Source organism: Bactrocera tryoni, chromosome 4 (assembly GCF_016617805.1).
Source record: "Bactrocera tryoni isolate S06 chromosome 4, CSIRO_BtryS06_freeze2, whole genome shotgun sequence".
Taxonomy (NCBI): Eukaryota; Metazoa; Arthropoda; class Insecta; order Diptera; family Tephritidae; genus Bactrocera; species Bactrocera tryoni.
This window is the reverse complement of record NC_052502.1, coordinates 22822448-22842352: the sequence shown is the minus strand read 5'-3', so window position 1 is coordinate 22842352 and position 19905 is coordinate 22822448. Positions and strand designations below refer to the sequence as shown.

General features: G+C 36.6%; 1 long non-coding RNA gene across 1 annotated transcript in view; it reads left to right on the top strand.

Moving 5' to 3' along the window:
• Positions 1 to 10273: 10273 nt before the first annotated feature.
• The window catches only part of LOC120775084, a 186141-nt gene continuing 176509 nt past the window's right edge, over positions 10274 to 19905 (top strand). The window contains exon 1 of the long non-coding RNA XR_005705290.1: positions 10274 to 10958. This is a non-coding gene — a long non-coding RNA (uncharacterized LOC120775084). The remainder of the gene's footprint in view (positions 10959 to 19905) is intronic.

The following is a 19905-nucleotide window of genomic DNA, read 5'->3' as shown; positions in this document are numbered from 1 at the left end:
CTGACTCTAAATAATATACTGAGTTGGATAGGAAACGGGCCCAGTACAGGGTTTGTACACAAAGTAATAGGACTGAGCCGATTAAAAAAAAATGATTCAACCAATCGTTGCAATATTTTAAAAACTTTCAAAATAGGCTCCTTCTGTGTCGATTGAAGCCACGGAAGACATTCTCGGGAAAAGCCTTGAAAGCCGAGTTGTATACTGCTTGGATCCCCTCTGTCGTCTTAAAATGCTTGCCTTTCATCGGCCTTTTCAGGCAAAGAAACGAAAAAAGTCCGGGGGGCCACATCTCGGCTGTAGGGCGGCTACGGAAGCGTTGGGATGCCTATCTTACTAAGGTAGCTGTTCACAAAAAAGGCGGTGTGAGCCGGGCGTTGTCGTGTCATGGTATAACTTCCAACTAGCTGCGATGTCTTGTTTGACCCGATTGACCCTTCGGTTGAGTCTCTTGAGGACTTCCACGTAAAACTTGGCGCTGACGGTTTGTCTGGGAGGAAAAATTCATGGTGGATACATGCCTTTGATATCAAAATCCTTGCACCACTCACAGAAACCCTTCAAATGTTGTGAAAATGTTTATCCTGACTTTTCAGGTGCTCGGAGACAACTGATCCGTCGCTCGTTTGTTAGCTAGGAACGGCTTCTATCGAATCCAGTCGGTGCGCGCACGCTTTGAAGTGCAGTCGCGGCAGAAGAAAATCAGTCCAATTACTTTACGGCCAAATCCTGTAGATGGCGTGTATTCTAAAGATGCAAAATAGCTTAACATATAGTTCCAGCTGAAGTTTTTGAAAAAATTCGTGGTTCGAATGGATCCCAACTTGCAGAAAGTTGAAACATTGTGAAAATATTTGCTACTTACATTGCATCCCTAACAACTTCGACCGACTACACTGCAGAACCTTCTGCTTATGATTTTTTCGCTGTGAGAAATATGTAGAAGGAGCGAAGCCGCTGAAGAAGAGGTACAGTGAGTTCTGAGGAGAACACTTCGCCGGTATGTTTGAAAGCTCTCAATTAATCCTAGCTTCAGACTATCAGACACACAGTGTCTTTTTAGCGGAGATGGCTGCCATCAAGGTTGTCGAAGATGCACTTCTCCGAGTGAATCTTTCATCACAGAGGTGTGCATTCATTCCGATAGTAAGGCAGAGCAATGTTAACATTGAGCTTGCCGATAGTGCGCTCAAGATTAGTCAATGAGTATTTAATCTCTTTATCGGTAGTATAAAGCTCCTTTGATATCCCAGTTTTTTCGAGTATCTGGTCACAGCGAACTCGTCGGAAGCTATGATATGCCAATGAGCTCTCTAGACCCATTCTAGGCTCTCACCCCAATTTCATCTGATAGAAACGGGTCCGTACTTCGTTGTCCTCTTGCGTTCTAGCTCAATAAATAGAACTTATGGGGCGGCGAGATCCGTTTGAACCGGGTTCCAGTCTGGAGAGCTGCTCTGAACTACTCGCTTTTAAAAAAGTTCATCTCGCCGCAATTGTGGGTATTCTGGAGGATCACACATGGTGGGAGTAATAATTTGGTGGATGCATGGTGGAAGACAAGGTGGAATCATCTAAGTAATTCTTCTTAATAAGCAGTTTTTGCCCGACTGAGGTTAAAATACCGCGGTAGGCCCGTCTTCGGTGAACCTACTGCAGTGGTTGGGATTAATATTAGCCTGAAAAAATTTGGGGTAAGCTTAGAACGCTTCATCGATCTTTGAGGGTTTGGTGATCCACATTTACAAGTTTTAGGTATCGACCTAACATATGTATGTATGTTCATATATTCTCACATATTATATTTTAGCTTTTTTATTTTTACAACTGGCAATTCGCTTGTGCATTCACTATGTACTTAGCTCAAGCACGCCTTAAAAATTAAAAAAAGAAAAATGAAGTAAAACTTTTCTCTAATTTCAATTTAAATTTTTACTTGAATTTCTTTCTAGATCTCCCCAAGTTAACTTTCCAAATACAAAACTGATTTAGGCAATAAACTAAGCCGTTACCTTTACGTTAAATAAATAATAAAAACCTCATTTTGAATTTTTAAGTCAATTACGACTTCACCATGAATAAATCGCGCTAATTTATTGTTTTTGTTTTTTCGCAAATCTCCTCAAGCCAGCGGGTATTTATAAAATTCTCCTTTATGTTTAATTGCAAAAACAAAAAAAAATCTCATTATCTGGTTTACGATTTATGCACATAAATTTTCGTAAGTAAGTGAAGCGAGCGCACTCCACAGGCGAGTAATTAAAGATTAAAAGGATTTTATGACACTTAAAATTTTCATACATAAAGTATGGCCAAAATAAAAAGCTTTTAATGTCTATGCATTACCCTCTCTTAGCGGAAATTTGAGAGCGCTTAATGCCGTTAATGTGTGCAGCAAGCGATACACATACATGAATACAAGCAATCATATATGGAATATGGGTATAGAGCAGTTCGTAACTGAGGGACTTCAACATATAAGCGAGGCATTTGTTTGGGTATTTGTATGTTGTTGTTTGTGCAAGCTTAAAATGTTTCACCGAAACCCTAAAATTAACAATAAATTACAAGAATTAAGAAAATACAATATTTAAACATTAAACTTCAGTATAAACAACAGTTAAATAGAAGAAGAGAGGAGAGGAGTTAGATAGGAGAGCAAAATACAGTGTCGATGAAAAGTAAGTAGCCAAGTACGGGTATACTGTAGGGTCAACAGGTACACACTATTTTAATTGTATCTGTCTATTAATGTTGGAAAAGCTTTTGAAATTTAATTTAAATATTATATTTACAATATATACTAACATTTTTCTCGAAAACCCAGAAGATCATAGAAACATAAGGTAGTATAACCGCCAATTTGTTCCGTAGTGCTAGTTATTTATATTATATTACCTCAATATGTTTCAAATGGCATATCCTTTAAAGGGTGATCCTTTTCGAGATACATTTCAAGAAAACACACAGACTCTTCACATTTAATGGGGAATGTTTATTATCAATAGATCGCATTTATTTTTTGAAGATTATCTCTTTCCATTGAGTCCAATTTTGACTCGATGACTCGTTCGAACATTTCGACTGGTAACTGGCGAATGACACTTTTGCTCCAAAGCCTGAATCGAAGCAGGATTGACCGCATGGACTTTGGGCTTGACATATTCCCACAGAAAAAAGTCTACGGTGTGATATCACACGAGGGCACAAAAGACCCTAGGTCGCGGTGCAATCCTCATTTATTTATCTATATCACACGATCTTGGTGGCCAAAACGACCCCCCCAAAACTTGAAATAATCTGCTCACCTAAGTGTTCTCTCAAAAAATCCGATGAAACCAATTGTCGCTGAGATCACGAGCTTCAATTTCAGGCATCAAATAGTCACTTATCATGGCGCGATAACGGTTTCCATAAATATCATATTGTTTACATACCCATTGAGCCACAAACGGGCCTTATCGCTGAACAAAATTTAGCTCGAAAACGTCGGATCTTCTTGGAACTTTTCAAGAACCAACAGAGCGAAATGATGTCGCTTGGGAAGGACGAGTGGCTTCAGTTCTTGCAGATACTATATTTTGTATGATTTTAATTTAAGATCTTGACGTAAAATGCGCTAAGCCGTTCCATACGTCAGTCTGAGTTGAGGCGAACGTCGCCGAATCGAATCTCCACGGTCTTCGTGTACACTCTCAGCTACGGCTTCTATATTTTCTTCACTACGTGCTGGACGTAGTATATTTGGTCGAATATTATCCAATAATAAATGTTCGGTCTCAAGATGGGTGAAGGTGTTACGAATATTACTCTCAGTAGGACGATTATGTTGATTTGTAAAAATTTTTGTTCCTTGATGAAATAAGAAGACTCACGCGGGATCTGTGAAAACAAAGTTATTGAAAAAAGTATCTCTACTTGGATCACCCGTTTTTATTTAAATTATTGTTCATCTGAAGCTGTAATATTTACACATCTATATGAGGGCATTTCATCTCAAAAAACTGCGTCGGCTTGGAGGCCAAGGTTCCTTCAAGGCAATGTTTGATATTCTGTTCTGACATTATCCGTATTCTAGTGAGACCTTTGTGCATCCATCGGTACAAATGGTAGTCCAAACGTGTAAGATCTGGACTATAATGCTGGTCCAGCAACATGAGGTCGAGTGTAGTCATGATGGAAATTATTGCCACGCGTCTACTCGCAAATTTTGGGTGCTTTTCGGCAATGGCTTGCATCAATTTCCTCAGTTGTTCTCAGTAATATTCTCCATTCATGGTTTCACTCGGCCTTAGAAGCTCGTTATATTTCACATCCTTCTAGAGCCTTTAGCCTTTAATTGCTCTACTACCACTTTCTTGCATCTCTGCGAGTATAAAGGTCCCAGTTTTGTGCGCCACTGTCTACGTTGAATTCAATTAAGTACAATCAAACGGCAGATCAAATTACATGCCAGCAAAGCTATCAAATGGTTTCCGTTTCCGTGTAAATGATACGAGTATAGTGGTTGCCATTTATACACACATGCATATGTACATCTATGTTTAGTATCTAATAACCCAGTTTGTATATATGTTGATATATGTATTTGAACCGCCATTTAGCGAATATCTAAGCTAAAACGTCATTTGCGGTATTTTTATAGCTCCTAAGTCACTGGCTTGCAAACGCATATGAACGCGAAGGACACGTATACTACTTTACTTACATTGACTTAAATTTAGTGAAGCGACGTTTAATGCCTTTCAAGGCAACCTCATATGATTATCTTCGCTTCAGTTCACACTTACTTATCGCGCAACTATGATTTGAGCAGATATTTTTCTGGTATATTTTATCGCAGATGCCATGAATATGTAGATATTCTTTATGTTGTGAAAACACATAAGTCCAAATATAAGGTTGGCTAAAAATTTTGATTCTGGATCAATCGGTTTCGCACATTTACTCTAATGAATAATGCCTGTTCTCAGAGTTCCTGCACACTGTTACTTTGAAGCAGAGCATCAAAGAAGACCTTCCACCTACGCGCTCAACAATTGGATCTTGGTTCATCTACTTTATGGAATATTTTGCGGAATGAACTTGGTTTTCGTCAAGAAGTGAAACCGAATAACAATCAAGTGCTTCGCAACTTCGGTAAATGGGCCCAAAACGAGATGGTCACTTATCGCGATTGTTACAAGAAGATCTTGTTTAACGATGAAGTTCACTTTTCGATCAATGAGAGCCTTTAAAGAAAACATTCGGCGCGTTTTTGCTGACATACGGTGTTTATTGTTGAAAATTTCCCTTCAAGGGTGGAATTTATTCGAGCCAGCTGCGCCTGTTAATTGCCCAAAATCATTTTTAAGAAATAATGACAGACCCTTAACTTTATAATGAAGCTAAATTCTTCGTCATAACATTAAATTATATGCATTTTATTTCTTCTTGAAAACCATGTGTCTGAAAAAACACCCTTTACATTATATGTCTAGGACTATATTTATCTAGACTTCGCATATTAGTTTAATATTTTTCTTTTGCTCACACATATCTAGTTATTTACTTTCCTTAAGCGATAGGATTTACTGCTCGGACTATTTTTGTGTCTGCTTTCGTTTTCTTTTTTGTTTGCTCAACTAGACATTAGTTTTATTGACAGTCTTACTTTGTTATTGGCCATCTTATTTGATTATTTCTGTAGACATTTGAAGCACATGTGGATAAATAAAATGTGTCATTAATTTTTGTTCACGGTCCGCCAGCAGACACATGTTTTGTTTAGGCTATTCTTGGAAATAGGTAGAAAGAATATTTTTTTCGAGACACTGTATTACTACTGCAAGAATGTGTGGGATATGTGCAAAATCTGAGGGCATTTCTCTTGTACTTTTGTATCAGTTTTCCTTCATATCTTCAATTATCTGGTCAACAATTAAAGTGTACTGAACATAAATGCCAAACACATTTGTTTACCTTACAGGCTATTTTTGGAGCAAGCCCTACTAGAGCTTTGAAAAAACTCTATAAGAATTGGGTTTGTAAGTAAACGCATTCTTTTTTATAATTTGAAGTTCATTTAAGAATAATAATATAAATAAAAAATTGTGAATTCTACTTCAAATGGACGGAGTTCATGCAGAAGGTCAAGAATGAATCAAGTCAATTTTAGATACCCTGTTCTGTACTATGAAGCCGAGTGTTGTCAGGATGGAAAATTATGACCTTGCGTCTAGTCACGAATTTCGGGCATGTTTTCTCATCCGCTCGCTTTAATTTGATGGGTTCAGGAGCGTTCTCAATTAATAGTTTCACCTGGTTTTAGAAGCACATCACCATGGCAGCATGCCCTTTTGATTCTACCAAATAGAGAGCATTACCTTGGCGTCATGGATATGAAGGTTTTCAGTTAATTTGACTGGTTGGTCAGGTCTTTTATTATCTTTTTTGATATTCTAGTCTAGAGATATGATTTATTAACATCCCAAAAATTCTGGAAAAAAATGAGAACTTCAAATATTAGCAGCTAAAAAGGTGGTTTCCCAAAAATTGGCATGTAACCGTACCCATGATTGCAAGCCTCCTAGCAATCAGAAACCGAAAAAGAAAAAAATATTATTCAAATAATATCGTAATGATTGGAAAAGTTAAAAAAAAAGAAATTGTTTACATGAAAGGGCGACAGCCTGAAAAAAGCAATTTTTGTACCCCTTTGTTTGATTGCTTCGAATGTTTTATTAATAGTTACAGCAGAAATTTGAGAACAGGTCTAGTTCCAGACATAGACAAATCTATAAAGAGGACTCTCTAAAAAATTCAGCTACATCGGTCGAGTAAAACTTTAGTTCCCAAATTACTAATTATCCTCTTGTAGACATATTCTTGAATAATTATATAGAAAACAAGTTTGAAAATGTAAAAAAATCGATTAATTTATTTTTTCTAAAATGGAACAATCCATTAAATCCGATAGATGGTGCTGGAGTCAAATATTACTAATAATCCCTTGTAATGTTAAATTTGATTAATTTTTAAAATAGAACTAGGTTGGTAAAGGTGAAGAAAATAATTATCTTCTCTCTCTGCACCAAAAATATAAAAACTAAATACCGTCAAGTCTCTAGTGAAAATCAAAGCGATGTTTACGAGTACATACATACATAATAAAAACGATTTGTATAAATTTTTTGCCATTGCTTAATGAATTTCGGATCCCTTTCCACTTGCCTTACTTCCACACTCACCTGTCAACATAATTTCAAATTAATTGTCAACGTTTATCAATAATTTAACGGCATTTTGAATGACACCGTTGGGAAATGTACACAGGTATTACGCAATTGTATTAGATGGCCAGCGTTGATTGGAAAATTGCATATTTACAAACGCAATCAGAGCAAATATTTGCGGTGACCAAAACATTGATTATGTGTTTGCCACTAAAGTTGCTGACATTAAATAGGTTATGTTTGTGCAACTGTATATTCGAGTGAAAACAATGCGATTCGAGTGCTGATATTTTTAAAAATAATGCGAATAGCTCGTATAAATTTGAACAATTTAATTTTATTGGTTGTTATTTTGTAATCTTTATCGAAATTGTCAATTTGTTGATTGTATTTTGTCATCATTATTTTATGTGCTATAGAAGAGAGAAATTACAGCATGCTATCCATTATTAATTTCACTGTGTGATTAACAATGTTAACACGTGTTAAATTTTATGTATTTTGGTTTCTTAAATATTTGTTCTTTTGTGCATTTATTTATAATTAAATTATTTTGTCATATTTAAAGACAGTCATAACACTGTGGAACATTTTTGGGATTATTGTCTGGGGGTGAGAAATTCCAAGTCAGGGTGATGGTACTACTAGGTCAGTATAGTAAAACCCTCAAAGGGTTTAGCGCTCGTATGTGTCAGCTTTTTTTATGACCTTTTAAATTTTTTCCTTATCTTGATGTTTTTTCGCTTAGTTGTAACATTTTGGCAAAAACGTAGTTTAACATAACTCGATATGTCTCAACCATAAAAAAAGGGGAAGTTTCAGTACTTATTTTGTTCAAACATACTAGATGTACTTCAACCAAAATGTTATAGTGAACGAAAATTGGGTACCAAATACAGTATGTAAAAGCTAATACAACCGTCTAATGGATTGGAAAAATAGAAGACGTGAAAGTATGCCATTCGTTATCCCAATGACTTGGACTAATCCTGGCGAAGGTCACAATCCATTGAATTGCTATGCATGTCCGAATAAAGGAGCCGCATAAAGGATAAGAAAAAAAATTTAAAAGGTCATAAAAAAAACTGACACATACGAACGCCAAACCCTTTGAGGGTTTTACTATACTGACCTAGTACCATCACCCTGACTTGGAATTTCTCACCCCCCAGATTAGCTGTTGTACTGTGTAATATCGGTTACTACTTCAGCTTTGTACTATTTGTTGTGAACGAGCATTAATTTTTTTCTATCTTTTATCTTTTCTTGGTTGACACAGGATCTGTTAAACACATTCGTTAACCAATTTTTTTATTGGGATGAAAATAACAAATTTTGGTAAATTTTTGTACCGAAAAGTGATGATTTGCGAAAAGCATTAATTTTTTGTTTCCGTTTGGAGAAAAGTTCTGCGGGTTGCATATAATGTTTGACGAGGCCTATGGAGATCATACTCTATCAGAAGCAATATGCAAAATCTGGTTCAACGGTTCTGAGATAATGATGTGAGAGACCACAAAAAAGGTTTGAAGACGCTGAACTGCAAGCAATAATGGATGAAGATGATGCTTGGAAGTAAAAGCAAATGGCAGCCTTGTTAAACAATTTTATATCGCTTGAGAGCTTTGGTAAAGATCCAAAAGTGTGGAAAATGGATGCCACATGAATTGAATGAAAGAAAAATGGGAAACCAAAACACGCTAAACACATTTTTTTAATGTTTTGGGTATTAGGCGTGTTAATGCTATACTCTTGACAAAAAACCTCAATGCGCCGTCACATTCTAGCGAGGTTTTTTTTGGCAAAAAGGAAACGCAAGTTATCGCTAAGCTACTGTATACGTCAGATAATCGTCTTTCCAGTTTTTTTGTTTTCGAAAATGAAAAATGCACTTCGGGGAATGCGGCGCCATTGACTCAATTGAAATATTACGATTGTCGACAAACATTTGGCGACGTAAACAAATAGTTATCAAACACACATTAATTGTAGTGTATGTGGATAAAATTTCAGAGGAACATGTACCAATTTAAGAAAATTGTTTTTTTTCGATTTGGGTAGCGTGCGCAGTTGATGTTGATCAGTCCGAGTTAAATTTGATTTTGAGCATATATTGCTCTTATGTAGTGAAACTTTAATTATAATAGTTTACAGGAATTTTGCGATTGTGATGTTAGAGGCTGTTTTTTTTACAAATTTTGGGTTGCTAAAACCAAAAATGATCGTAAAAATTTCCTAACACGTATAATTTTTTGTGTTGTTGTCAAGGGGTTTAGGGGTCAAACCTACATTTACTAAAATTACAAAAAAAGCTGTTGGTGATAGAAAATTTTGAATTTAAATTCGTAATCAGGATCAATACCCCACAGACCTCTTGGCATATCAGTCACAAATTTTTCCTTCAGATTTCTTTAGTAGTGTTATGTTAATAACCCCTCATTAGTTTGAAAGCCTAAGGCCACAGCTTAAGAAAAGCTCTAAAAATAAATTGGAGCTTATAATAAAAAGGTTTTAGAGGATATTTTGACCCCTGAGTCTTTTAATGGGCATACTTTAGTTATTATGATCCAAATATTTAATTCAAACATGAACTAAGTCAGCTTGTGTGTATAGATTTAAGAAATAGTTCAATTTCAGCACCAATACTTGGTCTGAACTTAAGAATTATTTTAATAAAAAAAATTGCAACAATACATTTCGTAAAGTTTATTTGCAATTATTTCAAAATCGGTTGAATATTTTTCTTTACAATAATGCATAATAACAAAGTATAAAAAATCGGCTTAATGGTATTTTGTTATATTCGTCACTAGATTTCCTTTTGCCTGCTCTTTTTATCCATCATATCTTATATTAACAGCAATTGTAACATATCCCAAAAATAACTCTTTTACTACAATTATATTTATTACTCCTAATAACACGATTTGTCGATTGAGAAAAATGCAATTATTTACAACGCAAATAAAATTAAGTCACTCTTTTACACCAACACTTCAATTGCAATATAAAAGCCTTTCTTCTTTCATTTTCATTTTCTCTTTCAGCTCTCTGGCGCAACAACATAACACAGAGCAATATTTGTTTGTTTACTTTTGCATTTGCGGGAATGCAGTTAGAGAGTCGCTCTTTAATCGCATGGCATTGTACATTTTCGCACACTCATAGCAGTGCAGTCAGCAGCGATGAGAAAAAAACATGAAAATACATGCGTGGTTTCTGTGCGAGTGATCATGTGGTGTTAACGAAAATTTAGAAAAGTGTAGAAAATAAGTGCTAAATCAAATAATTATTGGTGAAATTTCATTTATGTATAAGTAAGTAAAGTGAAATAAAGGAAAAATATATCCAATATTGTAAGTGCCGTGAGTTAAGCTCAATGCAAGTGAAGAAAAGTGTATTATGATGCAAAGGTGTCTTGCTTTAAGGCGAAGCAATAAAAATGTTCAAAAGTGTTTCAGTTTTATAAAAGTTAGTTGTTTAATAAAAATATATGCCTTTGTGTAGGCATAATCAAAAAAGTGTTCAGTGAAGTGTTAAAAAAGTGATGAAAATGTGTTTAAATAAAATTTATACTCGTGTTTTATAATCATGTCGTTCGTAAATGATATTCGCGGCGCGTCGGTTGAGTGCGGGAATCTCTTTACAACAAAAATTAAAAAGCAGTTCGCTGTTTGGTTAAATGAAACAACACAAAGTAGCGATTAATATTCATAACGAATATCCACATTCTTGATTTTCAAGGTAAGTCAGTTTTAAATTTTTATTTATTGCTTTGCTAATTTAAGACAAAAAGCAAATGTAATTAGGACAGATTTTAAAAATAATTGAAAGTACAATTGAAATACACTGAAGAAATACTATTTTTAATACAAAATATTTTAATATTGAGCAATATTATTTATTTAACAAAACTTAATTTTTTTGCTATTTTTATTTGCAGTTTTTCTGCCCTCATTTTTTTTTTAAAATGATAAAGTATCAAAAGCACATTTTTGTTGCCAAACATTTCTTCACTAATTAGTTACATGACGAAACTATGGAGCCAATTCCAACCCACGTTTATCTAACCTTGTTTTGTCTTTTATCTTTACAAATTGTGGTATTACCTTAATTTTGGCACCTCACGAACTTGGTATTTCAATGTGCTAAGACGTGGTTACAGTGAGATCCAAGTATGTTAACGGTTTTATATTCTGAACAGGGTGTATTAAATTGGCTACGAAGTTTGTACCACTCAAAACAAAACACCAGAGACCTTATAAAGTCCATATGTAGGTATATAGTACATATGTATATTAATGATCAAAGCGACGTGTTGAGTCAATTTAGCCATGTCCGTCTATATATAATATATATGAACTAATCTTCTGTTTTTGAGATACCGATCTGAAATTATCGGACTCTTATAAGGTAAATGGGAAATGATAGTTCGGAAATATATAGCATATGACCGGGTAAGTATTAGTGATGAAGGTATATATGCTTTATTTGTCGAAAGCGTTTCCGAAATGCTTGCATTAAAGTTTCTGTAAAACTACCGTTAGCCTTGCGTGATTTGTTTTAAGTGAGATCTCTAACATGATTAAATTTTCTATTATTCGAAAGGTACTCGGAAACTTTTGAAGTAATATTTTACAGCAGTTTGAGATAATCTATTTCTAATTCATAAAAAAAAAGTCCTGCCTTAGCAACTCTTTGGATATTGCTAAGAACCATGGCATTACACTATATATTAAGATTGGGAAACACGTTTCATTGAAGCAAAAAGATAACATATTGGTAGATTAGAACCCTCCGAACATAGAAAATATTACAATTAGTATAAATTGTAAAGTGAGAAAACGAGCTCTTATTTTAGCTTCATTTTAGTGTAGACTGCATGTTTATATTAACAAAGAAATCCTGTAAACTCAATAGTTCCTTAACTAAGCCAAAAAAAAGCTTAAACAAAACGCCGCAAACCTCTTTCAAAAAAATTGTCAAATGCAATGCACAATTTTGCAATCTCACTTTCATTGCAGACCACAGCTTGTCGTGTTCTTTTCGGTTAGCCGAGCTAACAACAACAACAATTGCCCAGCAAACTTTCATTAAAACAATGTATTGGAGCTTTTGTTGTGGCCAAGTGCCACAATTACAGCAACTAAGTTTCCAAACTACGCACGAGTATCAACAAAACCTCGACTCTGTGTTGCCCCCAGAAAGTCGGGCAGATACAATCACAAGTGTTGTACGCAACAGCTGCCCTTCGGGGCATGTACGTACTCATTGTAGCTGTGACTTAATGAAGCTGCTTAGTTTGCCCAGCTTTAGCGGAGCTCATGCCAGTGAGAGCCTACAACTATGACATTATTTCAACTCGGCTGATATGTAGTTGTTGTCGCTGCCAGCTGTTGTTGCGGAGTTTCTAACAGCTAACGGAAATGTAACGGTTGATAGTGACTAGCTAGCCATCGGTTTCCTTACTGGCTTTGCTGCACTCGTTGTACTTGTTGTTCTTGTCGTGGTTTTGTTGCATTTTTGCCTATCGGCGTTGTGAGCTGCGGTTATTTCATTTGACGTTGATAACGCCGGTAGCTTCGTATGACAGCAGCGTAGCGCTGTTGTGTAAGCGTCCTGAGTCGCGACAGATGACTAAGTTCGTAGGATGTGCGCCTTTCATCGGGGCTTGGTAAATGTTATTTAAGCACATATGTATTTAGCTGTTTCAGTTGTTGTATGGCACTCGTCCTTTACTGTGTCAGTGGTAAGTTTGAATGATTGCGTTGATTTTAATATTGTTGTTTATTTTAAAGTACTAGGAATCTTGGAATTTTATTGGTTTTATGGACGGCAGTCTGTGTTGGTTGTAAGACAGTATAGTTTTACTTAAAATGTGCTAATATTACTAGTATTACTAGACCTATTTTCCAGAAAGTGATAATTTTAATTTCATTCTCTCTCAACTCGGTATTAAGATCGGACTATAAGACCTGAGCTTTAATGATTACTTCTTCGATAAATTTATAGAGTGGTTGATCCGTATAACAAAGTGATTCTAATGGATCTCTTGCAATTTTATGGGACCTTTCAATGACTTGAGATGTAAATTGCTTATTCCTCAAACGGTATCGTTTCTGCTATTTTTTCCTTCAAACGTTCCTAGAATGTCATGAAAAATTAGCTATTTTTTACTTATATAGGAAATCGACAGAAATCATTCCAAGCTTCTCAGAATATAGTTCTGTTCTGTTTAACGGTCGCGGTTCTCTAGGCCGTGGGTCATCACGTCACGTGTAGCCCACTCAGGTGATTGATTGAGCTGGGGACTGAGTTTATGGATTGTTGCTTTGTTCGTTGCTGTTGCCCCTTTTTGTCGAACACTTACGAATGCTTGCTTTTTCATCAACTCATCAAACACTTCTACTCCTTTATAGTGGTATTAATTAATTGAAAAAAAGCTTGCTTGCCCTTGACTAAATATTATAATTCAGTTTTGGCAGATATTTTACTTCCCCAGGCTAGCCAATACAGAAGAGTACTATTTCCATGACTGCCCTTCAGTCTGATCTTCCAAGCATGGAGGAAAGATCATTGTTTAAGTGGCTTGTCACGTTTCAAGTATTAAAAGATACTTTTCGGGAAAGATTCACGTTTAGCTGTATTTCCATGGGATTAGCTGTAACGCTTACCCAATTCATCCGACAAAGTGTTGCACCTCATTTCTGTGTGGTCTGACATGGAAGTATTATTGATCTGGACTATCACGGACTAATTAATCAATTGAGAAATATCAGCTGCAATAGTTCTTGAATATTTTTTTTGAATACTAAATGTTGGCCGTGGCTACGTCTCAGATGGTCCATCCGTTGAGTCCAATTATCAATGGCTCGTTCTAGCATTTCGACTGGTAACTGGCAAATGCCACGCGTAATGTTTTGCTCCGAGACCTGAGTAGAAGCGGGATTGTCCGCATAGACTTTAGACTTTATAATTTTACGCAGAAAAAAGTCTAACAGTGTGATATCACACGATCTTGGTGGCTAATCCATAAACACAAAACGTGAAATTATCAGCTCACCGAAGTGTTCTCTCAATAAATCCATTGATTGATCCGGTAAGTGAGAAGAGGCGTCGTCTTGTTGAAACCAAATGTCGCCGAGATCACGAGCTTCAATTTCAGGCGTCAAATAATGGGTTATCATGGCATCATTTTTTAAGAAATATGGACCGATGATTCCACGGGCCCACAGACCACATCAAATCGACATTAGATTCGATTTAGTCGTGTCCGTCTGTCTGTCTGTCCGTCTGTTTGTATATATACGAACTAGTCCCTCAGTTTTTAAGATATCGTTTTGAAATTTTGCAAACGTCATTTTCTCTTCAAGTAGCTGCTCATCTGTCGGAACTGATATCGGACCACTATAACATATAACTGCCACACAAACTGAATGATCGGAATCAACTTCATGTGTGGAAAACTTTCACAATTGAGAATGTATCTTCACAAAAGTTGGCACCGAAAAAATTGTTCAGATCGGATTACTGTGGCATATAGCTTCCATACAAACTGAACACATAATTACTAAAGGAAATGCACCTGTTAAGGGTATATTAGCTTCGGAGCAGCCGAAGTTAACTTTTTTTCTTGTTTTCTGGATTAAATGGCAGATCATGAATCTTTTCAGGTTGCTCTTCGTCCCAAATGCGGAAATTTCGCTTGTTTACAAGCCCATTAAGCCAGAAATGGGCCTTAGCGCTGAACAAAATTTGGCTCGAAAATGTCGGATCTTCTTGGAACTTTTCAAGATCCCATAGAGCGAAGCAATGATGCTTGGGAAGGTTGAGCGGCTTCAGTTCTTGCACTAAAAGATCTCGACGTAAAATGCGCCTAGTCGTTCCATACGTCGGTCCGAGTTATTTCCTCACTGCGTGCTGGACGTGGTCTATTCGTTCGAATATTATCCATTAATGAATGCTGGTTCTCAAGGTACGTGATGATGTTGCGAAGAGTATGCTCAGTAGGCCGATTATGTTGATTATACGAGAACGTGAATTTTCGTAACAAAGTTGAACGATTTGTAAGCATTGTTCAGGTGTAAGTCTTCTCAGGATATGACGACTCACGCGTGATCGCGAGTCTATTGAAAAATGACCTTTACTTGGATCACCCGTTATTTTGTTTTGAAAGACTCTAATAAATTGATTTTGAGTCATTCATAAACATTTAGTTTTAAGGCTCTAGTATCAAGATTAGTTCCTCCAGAGGAAACAGTTCATTCAATAATTTGATTAGGTAAGAATTATATTCCTCAAATTTGTGTTAAATTATCCACACATGTTTCCAACCCCGCAGCCAATAAAATGTACCAACATTTTACTATCCTCGAAACAAAGAAGGAGAGGAGGAGGCAGCATTCGAGGTTCCACATGCCTGAAATTTAAATGCAGAAAAAGTAGCGTTTCACACGCAATTACACTAAGAAGGCGATATTGCAACAAAAACAACATGAGTAACAGCGCCACATATGTTAAGTTAGATAGATGAGTTGCTACAAATCTCAATGGGTTGCCACGCGCTTTCTTGGCTGCTTACACACACGCAAACGCAGCAAGTACTTTTAATGCTGGCAACCAACATTGTGCCTTTTTACAAGCACATCCTTGAAACAATTTGCTCGAAAGCGTGTGAGTAAGCGCCGAATGTGGTTTTGACAATTCCATGATTGCACAGTGGGATTTACCGCGACAAATTTAATTTCCATGTCGCACAGGCGCACACACAAACACATGTGCGCATCAAAACTGCCAGCATACGCATTTCGTAATTTACGGCTTTTCGAGGGAGGCTGAGGGTGGTGGGTGTGGGGAATGCGGAGCAGAGAACGCAACACAGCAAAACTTAGTGAATCCTGACGCGCTGATGAGGAGCGAGCGAGTGGCAAAAGCGCCGACAAAGGAAATGGCAGAAACATGAAAGCGAAAGTGCAATAATGAACCTGAATGGCGGTTGGCAGACAAGCAAGCAAACAAACAGGCACAAAACACAAACAAACAATGCTGGAGATATTAAAAGGATTGCGGTCTTCGACTTTAATTATGCGGGTGTGAAAAGTGTGCGCCTTTATACGAATCCCCTCGGTTGATTACCAGCATGCCGAGTATAGCATCTAGTGCGTGCGTAAATTTCATTAACGTTTGTGGTTGAACACAGCGTGGCTGCTGAGAATGTGTATGTGTGTATGTCAGTCGGTGAGGTAGCCGTAATAACAGCGAAATTAAAGCAGGCGTAAACTTCTATTGTGTAACAGCGCTCTGCTTATAAATCGTAACAGTTAAAGGGATTTGGCGGCGATTTAAGTGCCGAAAGAGGATAAGCTCGGCGCATTCAAAGCCAAACAATCAATGGGCCTGCGAGCGCGTTGAAAGTAATTACTTTTTGTAACCTTTGGAAGCCACGCGCTCAACGCTGACTCTTCTCACTCTCCGTCTCATTTTAATATCTGCTGGCTTGCGGCCTTTGCATAAGACCAATGCCAACAAATCACGCAGTTAGTGAAGTCCACCGGGTTGGTAACGACTATTGTTGCGAAAGTAGAGTCCAAAAATTGGCATGTATAAGAAAAAATGTTAAGTCGAAGTCATAAAATTTCCGTCGATATCTTAAATTGAAAGCTTACAAAATACAGCTTGTGCAAGAATGGAAGACCTACCCAGGAGATATTTCTTTGCTCTATGAGATCTTGAAAGGTTCCAAGAAGATCTGATGTTTTCGACACAAATTGTTTATAGTGAGGCCCATTTCTGGCAAAATGGGTATGTAAACAAGCAAAATTTCCGCTTGGGACGAAGAGCAACCTGAAGACATCATCCAGAAAAACAACGTTTCGGTGTAGTTTGCGGGCCTGTGGAATCATAGATGAGAACGTAGCCATCAATGGCGACCGTTTTTGCGCCATGATAACTGACTATTTGATTCCTGAAATTGAAGCTCGTGATCTCGGCGACATTTGGTAGATTTATTAAGAGAACACTTCGGTGAGCAGATAATTCAGGTTTTGGGCCGGTTGATTGGCCACCAAGATCGTGTGATATCACACCGTTAGACTTTATCTGTGAGAAAATGTGAAGTCTAAAGTCTTTGCGGACAATTCCGAAATGCCATAAAATTTGAGCAAATTTGACCTGGACTGGTCAATTTAAGCTACCCGCGAAAACAGATTGATCCTTTTTTCAAAATTGGAAAACCCCTTTTTTATATTCCTGTGAAGTTTTGTCTCCATATTTCAATTAGTGTGTGTTTGTTTTTTGTTTCCGGTAGAATCACAGCTACGTTGGTCCATTTGAACAAATCTAGCTACTAGCGCTCTAAAAATGAGCCGAAACCAAGCATGCCGGTTTCGTGGTTGAAACAAAAGAAAAGTAGATTTATAAAATGTGTTTTAACGGTCTGGGTCAGATTTGATCTGCTGGTATTTTATATTAAAATTTTAAAATTATTATCCCAAAATTTTAAAAAAATGTGTGTGGTTTCGTTGTTCAAGAGATCTAATGTACGTATATCCCAAACACTCAATCTAAAATAAGCAAATTCGCTTAGAACAAATCACTTAAGCACCCTTTACTGACACTGTAAAAATTAATGAAATCGGTCAATAAGCTATCCATATAAGTTTTGTTAAAAAATGTTAAAAGCGCGATAAATCAATAAATAAATACGATACAGGCACAAAGTTTAACACGCAAGATGTTTAGAGAAGGTTTTATTTGACCCAAGATCAAAATTGGACAATGGGGGTGACGCCACCCTCATTTAGGTGAAATCGCGTATCTGCTCGAGTGATTTCAACCAAATTTAGTACTATAATATTCTTCTGGAGTTCATATACTACAATGCGAAAACGTGCGTAATCCGACTACAAGCAGACCTACTTCCCACATAACACAATTTTAAATTAAATTTTTCTTATTTTGCTTTCCTTTTTACAAAGCAATAAGTAATTAATAAGTATATAGCAATAGAACTTTGCAATAATAGCGCCTTTAGAGTATTCCACCCTATGACCAAAAGTTACCGAATATGTGAAGCACGGTTCCTATTGTTGACTGTTTACCGCAAATATTGGTCATTGAGTGAGATATAAAATGCAGGGAGAATATACAAGTAGTACGTCTGTGTATCGAAAATGAGTTGAATCCTGTTAATATTTCCTTTAGCTCACATATACAAGGTACGTTCCAAAGTAAACAGGATCATCTATATGTCGACTGGTGGGTTGTGAGAATTTCATGACATTTCATCGATCGGAAGTGAAGTTATTGCGTTTTAAGTGTCAGTGTGTTTGTGTTATCGGTGTGAAAATGAGCTTCGAACAAACAGCCAACATTAAATTTTGTTTTAAAATTGGTAAAACTTTTTCCGAAACGTTTCAATTGCTGAAACAAGTTTATGGCGATGATTCTTATCCTGTAGCAGAGTGTACGAGTGGTTTCAATGTTTTCAAAGTGGTCGTGAGGACATAAATGACGATCAACATGTGGGCCAATCAAAATCCGCGATTACCGGAAATTCCATCGAAACTGTGCGTGAATTCATCAAAAAACAGCCGAAATCATCATTGAAATTCATGGAAATGGAACTGAACATCTTCAAAACATCGATTTATTGCATTTTGACCGAACATTTGGGCTTACGAAAGGTGTGTGCCCGGTTTGTTCCGCATTGACTGACGACCAAAATTTGCTCAGAATCCAATATTCGAAGGACATCATTGTGACCGATTATTTGACAAAAAATCACATTTTAACCATTAACCACTCTCCGTGTTCACCTAATATGGCACCGTGTGACTTCTTCCTTTTCGAAAAAATGCATTTGAACATGAAAGGAAAGCGTTATGCAGGCGTAGAGGCCATTCAAAAGGCTTGCACCGGCATACTGGCGACCATACCGGCCAACGAGCTAAAACACTCGTTCGACAATCTTTTGGACCGTGCAAAAGGCTGTGTTGAAGCAGAAGGAGACTATTTTGAATAAAATAAATTGATTTTTCCGAAAAAGCCATTTGTTCTGTTTTTTTAAGTCCTCTTTACTTTGGAACGCACCTTGTATTATAAAAATTTTCGAACTACCGGGTGACTTGACGCCACATATTTCGGCCAATATCTGAGCTAGCTCAATGAAAATGAGAGAGCGTGGATTACTAATAACAGTGAAACTTTGCACCTAAAATGGATGACATTGAGTGTATACTTCAGATAATATCAGGATTTTCTAACATGTAACTGTCTTTACTCTATACATATGATTACGGGTACGTAAATAAATTAGTTGTATGCGGTATATAAGTTGAATGTAGTAGTGGCAAAAAAAAAACAAGTTAATACTACCCCAACTCCCATACTCTACTTATAATAATTTTCGCTATTCTAACAAGTTTTATGTCCAATATGTCAGTCAGAGGGTATTATTTATATATAAAATTGTTTAAAAACATGTTCTCAAGAACACCTGAGCAATGTTAAAATCAATGCAATTCGCACGTCTCTTTCTCAACCCTCAATATATCCCATAAAATGATTTCCGTCTTTCCACCTGTAGTTTAAGCGTTAATGTTGGTCAATATGTAAACGCAATTAAATAGAAAAGCTTTCTTAAAATTTGTGTAGCTTAGCGCTGAATTAGAATGGAATAGGTCAATACCTT